This window comes from Oryctolagus cuniculus, chromosome 7 (genome assembly GCF_964237555.1).
Source record: "Oryctolagus cuniculus chromosome 7, mOryCun1.1, whole genome shotgun sequence".
Taxonomy (NCBI): Eukaryota; Metazoa; Chordata; class Mammalia; order Lagomorpha; family Leporidae; genus Oryctolagus; species Oryctolagus cuniculus.
This window is the reverse complement of record NC_091438.1, coordinates 150295172-150302092: the sequence shown is the minus strand read 5'-3', so window position 1 is coordinate 150302092 and position 6921 is coordinate 150295172.

Below are 6921 nucleotides of genomic sequence, written 5' to 3'. Positions count from 1 at the left end.
TTCCCTGGAGCACCACCCTCCCCAAACTCATTCCTCTTAAGATTGTTAGGGGAGGCCTTTGGGACATTCTCAGCCCTTAGGGACAGCCCGGACCCGCCCAGGCTGCAAACAGACTAGAATCAGCCCAACTCTACAGAGGACCCAGGTGCTGAGGGGGCTTCCTCCTGGGCCCCACCTGCCCCACGAGGTACCCCCAGCCAGCCTGAAGCTGGAAAATCCCAGGGTGACCGTGGCGCCTGAGCGCCCTCTAGTGGTGGCAGGAAAGAGTCTACAGCAAGGGTATGAACGAGGGAAGGGAAGGGGGGATGGGGCAGTAGGGAGTGATGGGGTGCAGGGAGAAGAGATGGGGAGAAACTGTGGAACAGAGGAAGGGATGGTGATGGGGCCAGAGGAGGAGGCAGAGCTGTCCTCGACTCCTTCTCTCATCCACAGCTCTGGGTCTCCACCCTCCAGCCAGCTGGACCCTGGCCCAGGGGCCTCAGAGAGACCTCTCATTCCCCCACGGAACCGCTGAGACAAGGGACACCACCATCTCCCTCCTGACCGGGCCAGTCCACTATTGGGACAGAGCTCCCCGCCGTCAGGGCAAAGGCCCCAGTTAGCTGCAAAGGGTCCGGGAAGGGGGTCCTTCCCGGCTCTCCCTCCACCTCTCCGCTCCCAAGAGAGACAGCACCGGCAGGCACTGCTCGCCCTGCCAGCCTCCCAGCCCAGCAACCCCCAAATCCCAGCAGCTGCAGTTGCCATGGTGACAGCACCCTCACCCCACCCCCCACCCCTTGCACATAAATAAACTGCAACCTGGGGAGCCGAGCTGGAAGCGGCCGAATGTGCAGTGCCAGCTCCTCTCCCGCTCTCTCACTTGGGGATAATTAGTGCAAATGAAATTTCACACCCTGCGCCCCAGCACTCAGAGTTCCCACGGCAACATCTGCCTGCAGACGAGCACCCCAAGGTCCCCCAAAGTGGCCCCCGCACACAGAGCCATGGACACGCGTGGACGGGAGCACGCCAAGGAGCTGGGGTAGCTGGAGTCCCGCACCCAGCCTTTTCTCACCTGTGAAACCAGAAGGCGGGCCTCAGAACCCCGTGCCTCCAGCCCTGTGCCTGCCCTGGGACCCGCCTCCTGGCTGCGCTGCAGGCACACAGTCCCCAAGCTCAGAAGGGCCCAGGCTTGACCTAAGGGCCTGCTGGCTGAGTTCTGGGTTTTTCATTTGTTTGTTTGTTTGTTTAAGATGTGTTTATTTATTTGAAAGGCAGAGCTACAGAGAGAGAGAGAGAGAGAGAGAGAGAGAGAGAGAGAGATTGATTCTCCATCCGCTGGTTCATTCCCCAAATGGCCACAGCAGCTGGGGCTATGCCAGGCCAAAGCCAGGAGATAGGAGCTTCCTCTGGGTCTCCCACACTGGTGCAGGGGCCCAAGGGCTTGGGCCATCTTCTACTGCTTTCCCAGGCCATAGCAGAGAGCTGGATCAGAAGTAGAGCAGCTGGGATTTGAACCAGCGCCCATATGGGATGCCAGCGCTGTAGGCTATGGCTTAACCGGCTTCACCACAGCACCGGCCCCTGTCTGAGTTTGGAGCAGGGGCTCTTCATTTTAATTTTCTCCTGGATCCTGCAAATTCTGTAGCCAATCCTCCTTATACTGATGTTCTTACCCACCCCCGACCTCATCCCCACAGAAGCCAGGGTGCTCTCCCTGACCCGCCTCTGCCTCTACGTTCCTCAACGAGGCCGACACCACAAGTGCCCAGTGCAGTCACAGAGCTGCCCCGTGGTCTTTCCAGATCACAGAATGCCCTTCCTCCCCATGCTCATGTCCAGTGTGGTCCCCCAGGCATGGCTCCAAAACAGCATCCGTGCACAGACAGCAGTGGGCCAGGGGGGTGTGCTCAGCCCACACAGGCACTGGCTGCAGCCAGAGAGAGTCCAGAACTGAAGTCCTGTCCCTGCTCTGCCACTTGCTATGTGACCTTGAGCAAATCGCTCTTCCCCTCTGGGCTCCAATTTCTCCCTCTGTCAAATGAGAGGACGGGATGCTAGGATGCTTGAGGATCTGGCCTTCGTCAGGGCACTAATCTCCCCTCGACTGCTGTGATTGGCTCCCTGGGTGGGCACATGGCGCAGGCTGAGCCAATGAGAGTCCATCCTGGGACTTTGGTTGAAAGTGTTGCCCAGAGCATCTCGCTTCCGGCTGGGGGTGCTGGCCGGCAGCGTGTGAGCCTGGAGACACTGCCACCCCCGCCCCGGGAGGAGAACCTGCTTGCAGACAAAGCCAACACTTATCCCTGAGGCACGGTTCAAGCACCTGGATCCAACCATGCCTGAAATCGGTTACATGAACTAATAAATCCCCATTTTTGCCCAAGTCCACCTGGGCTGCACTTCTGGTGCTTTGGTGGAGCCCTAACCCACCAAAGTCTTTCCACTCACTCGCACATACGCTTTCTCCGGCGGTGCTTGTGGGAGACTTGCCCTCTCTCACGTCGTTCTCCCATCCTCCTCTCCTCAAACCTGGCGGAGGTGACTTCTCCTCCAAGAAGCCTTCCCTGACCACCCTAGCACTACCCAAAGCATGCTTCTCTAAACGCTAACCTTGCAAACATCCTACTTAATTAAACAATAGTCCACGGCCATCCTCGCTTGGAAAACACCACCTGCTGTGGCCTGCTTTGCAGAGCTCACTGCTCTGAGTCTGTCCGGGATCCTGAGATGCTCCAAGAGAAAGAAACCAGCTCGCCCTGTGCAGTCCAGCGTTTCCCAAACGTGCTGCCTCGGGGAGCCCTTTCCTTTCCGTGGACTGTCAGCTAACATCCCGCAGGCCACTGCACGGGACACCCCCTGGGCAAACACTGCTTCTGCCGCGACTTCCAGTTGATCCACTCTGTACCGTTCAGGGGGCCTTTCTAGTGCTTCTTGGATACCTACCGGGTGTTTGGCCAGAACAGGCGGCTAGGAATATGCCGGTGAGTCAGACACAGGGCACACAGGCTCAGGACAGCCCTGCCTTGGCAGCTGAGTGGCACCCGGGCCACCACTGCTGTGTGACCGCAGCACATCGCTCTTCCTCCTCGTCTTCAGTTTCTCCATCTGGGAACGGGATGGCGAGGATCCGGCTGCCCAGAGCACCAAATCCCACCCCGCCCTGCTGCAGTGATTGGTTCCAGGGTGGGCACAGGACCCAAGCTGAGCCAATGAGAGGCCATCCCGGGGGCTGTCCAGGAAGTCAGTTTGGGCTTGACAAGTGCACGAGGCTTGTATTTTGGAAGGAGATGTCTGTAGTTTTCAATCCTTTCTCCAACCAAGAGAAGTTTCTGGGTGCCAGGGTTACGGTGCCGTGCGCCAAACTCCACCTGCCATGCTGGTATCCCCATCAAAGCACCGATCCAGCTTCCCGCTAATGCGCCTGGGAAAGCAGCTAACGATGACCCAAGTGCTTGGGTCCCCGTCGTCCGCGTGGGAGATCTGGATGGAGTTTGGCCCAGCCCCAGCTGTTGCGGCCACCTAAGGAGTGAATCAGTGGATGGAAGCTCTCTCTTTTCTCTCTCTCTTCCCACTCTCACCACCACCACTCTGCCTTTCAAATAAATCTTTTGTATATATGTGTAAAGACACTTCTAAGTGCTGGCAGTGATAAAACCCAGCAGCAGGAGAGCCCTGGGGTGAGGAAGCTAAGACCTGTGTGTAAGGATAAGAGGGTTAGCAGCGCGAGTGATGCACATGTGCACGCCTCATGACCACTCACGCTCTCTGGTTGAGAGGCTGCGGCTGCCTGGCGGTGAGCTGCAGTGACACCGTTGAGTAGCTGTGTGTCCTCGGGTAAGTGACTTAACCTCTCTGCGCCTAGGAGGCCTCATTTGTGAAGTGAGGATACGTTCAGGTCTGATCTCATAGAGGGAGGACGTTCTTCCTCCAGAAGAAACATGAGATCAAGGTTAGCAGAGCAGGAGCGAAACAACAGCAAGACTTGGTCCAGCCCGGAGAGAATGCCCGCGGCTCTGCGTTCCGCCCTGAGTGATGCAGAAAGCCCCCAGTCCCTAAAACGCCTGCCAGTTCTCCTTGCCCTGGGACACGTCAGAGGCCAGGGTTGGTGCCCAAGCGTCCGTCTTGTCGCTCAAGGCGCTTCTGGCTTTGTGTGTCTACAATGGGGTCCTGCTCCCAGTGGCTTCTGAGATGGCCCCTTGGGGTCCTCACCTACTGGCCTGTGTCCCTGTGTGAGGTCCTTCCCCAATACAACATGAGCGCTGGGGTCACTCTAACGATTAGGCTCCATGGGGCTGGCATTGTGGCACAGCCGGTTAAGCTGCTGCCTGCAACGCCAGGATCCCGTATCAGAGCCCAGGGCCAAGTCCTGGCTGTGCTGCTTCTGACCCAGGTCCCTGCGGATGCACCTAGGGAAGTGGCTGAAGATGGCCCAGGGGCCTGGGCGCCTGCACTCACATGGGAGACCTGGACGGAGTTCCTGGCTCCTGGCTTTGCTCTGGCCCAACCCTGGCTGTTTGCAGCCATTTGAGGAATGAACCCACAGATGGACTCTCTCTCCTTCTCGCTCTCTTTCTCTGTCACATTGCTTTTTAAGTAAATAAAGTAATAAATCTTTTAAAAATAAATAAATAAATAAAAATTGGGTTCCAGGGGCTGCTGTTTGGCCTAGCAGCTAAGACGTCTGCTTAGCATGCCCGCATCCCATATCAGGGTGCTTGGGTTTGAGTCTTGGCTCTGCTACTGATCCCAGCTCCCAGCTAGTGCATCTTGGGAAGCAGTGGTGATGGCCCAAGTACTTGGGTCCCTGCCACCCATGTGGGAGACTCAGATGGGGTTGCTGGCTTCAGCCTGGCCCAACCCAGCTGTTGAAGGCATTTGGGGAATGAACCAATGGTTGGAAGATTCTCTTTCTCTCTTTCACCTTCTGCCTCTCTCCCTCCACCTCTCGGCCTCTCAAATAAGCAAAAATAAATGAATAATTTTTCATTACAAAATCGAGTCCCAAAAGCCTCTGGCTCCCTTACTGTTCTGCTGCTCGCTGGTCCTCTTTCCTCTCCCCGTCTGCTCTGACGGAAGCCAGCTGCTGTGTTAGGAGTCGCCCTGGTTAGAGGTTCATGTGGCAAGGAATGGAGCGTGGTCCCCAGCCAACAGAGAGCAAAGAATGGAGGACCTTGACCCGGGAGCCCGTGAGGAAGTGAACTCCACCAGCGGAAGTGCTCTTGGAAGCCTTCGGGTGATGCAGCTTCGGCTGCCACCTGCGCTATAATCCCAGAAGGGAACTGGAGCCGGAGGCCCCAGCAAAGACACCCTGGATCCTCACTCACAGCAGCAGCCGCCGCGCCTGGGGGCAGGTGGTTATCCCACGGTGGGCAGGGGGCGCACCTAGCAAAAGCGGGGGGTGCTGGCCCACTTCCCTGGAAAGCTCAGGGGTCGAGAATGTGTCGGGTGTGGCTGGGCACAGGGCCCAGGCATCAACAGGAGCCCGTCTCAGCCTGGTTACCCGCAAGAGCAGAGCCTGTGGCCAGGACACGGGCGCAGTGGTTTATGCCGAAGGTGATCCCAGGACGCAGGCGGGAGGCAGAGAGGAGGCTGAGGTGAGAAAGGAGGAAAAGCAATAGAGGACGTGGTTTTCAAATTTTCTGTAGTAAAGGGCGGGCGTCGTGGCACGGCTGGGTAGACTGCCGCTATGTGGGACGCCCACATCCTTTGTAGGAATGCCTGGGATCAAGTCCCACTTCTGCTCCTGATCCACTTCCTGGTGTGCACCTGGGAGGCAGCAGAGGGTGGCCCTGGTGCTTGGGTCCCTGCTGGATGGATGGAGTTCCTGACTCCTGGCTCAGGGAAGCGAGTCAACAGATTTCTCTTTGTCTCTGTCTCTCTCTCCCTCTCTTTCTGTCTCAAATACATACATACATACAAAGGTGGCAGGGCTGGCCTCCTCGGGAACCTCTGGGAAGCACCCGCCCTCCATGCTAAGTTTTGTTCCAGGAAGTTCTCTGTTCCGGGTACCGGTGCACGTGGCCATTGGGTCACAGGTGAATGGCATTTCTTTCTGAGATCAGCCAGGCAGTGACATTAAAGTACTTTGTCCAGAGTCACTCAGCTACAAGGCAAGGCGGCAGGGACTTGCAGGTGGGATTTAAGGCTCCTACCCAGCCTGCAGGGTTGGGGCAAATTGTCAGACCCAAACAAGCTGCGTGGCTGGGACAAGAGAGCAGTCTGCTTCCGCCTCACAGGTGCACAGTCCAGGCTGGGACGGCAGCTGCACGTGGAAAGGGGGATGGAGAACACATTCGGGTTGGTTTCAGAGCAGACCGGAAGCTGCGGGTGTCATTTGCACTCACGTCCCATTGGCTGGATGCCAGTCACCTGGTCAGAACAGCTGCAAAGGAGGCTGGGAGGTGTAGTCTTGGGCTGGGGAGGGGGCACAATAGGCAGACTCGACACTATTGAGTAGGGTGGTCTGAGGCCCTGACCGAGGCACCCACCAGGGCGGACCCCCAATTCCATCCCAGTGTCAGTGTCCCCGAGAGACAACAGAAGGTTGGCACTCCTCCCAGCACCCCTGCCAGCCCCCAGCTGTGGCTCCAACGCTCCAGCTCGTCTCGTGTCAAGTGGAGTTTCTGGTTGTAAGCATCAAAGTTTATTGACTTAGAAAATGTTTGCTCTGTCGAGAAGGATGGTCTGTGGCTATAAATAAACCCACGCCCCCTCCAGTCAAGAGCACAGCGCCCCTGGCTGGGTGGGAGTGCGGCCACTTCTAGACTCCAAGCCCAGGCTCTGCTCTGGCCGGCCCTGCCCCTGAACTTCACCTTGCCGTCTTACCCCCAAGCTGCAGATGCCTCTTTTCCTAATTTTTCCCATAAAGCAGTGACTCATAAGCAAGAACAGATTTCTCTTGCTTGCAGAAAAAGGTAAATTGCTGGCAGAAATAAATTT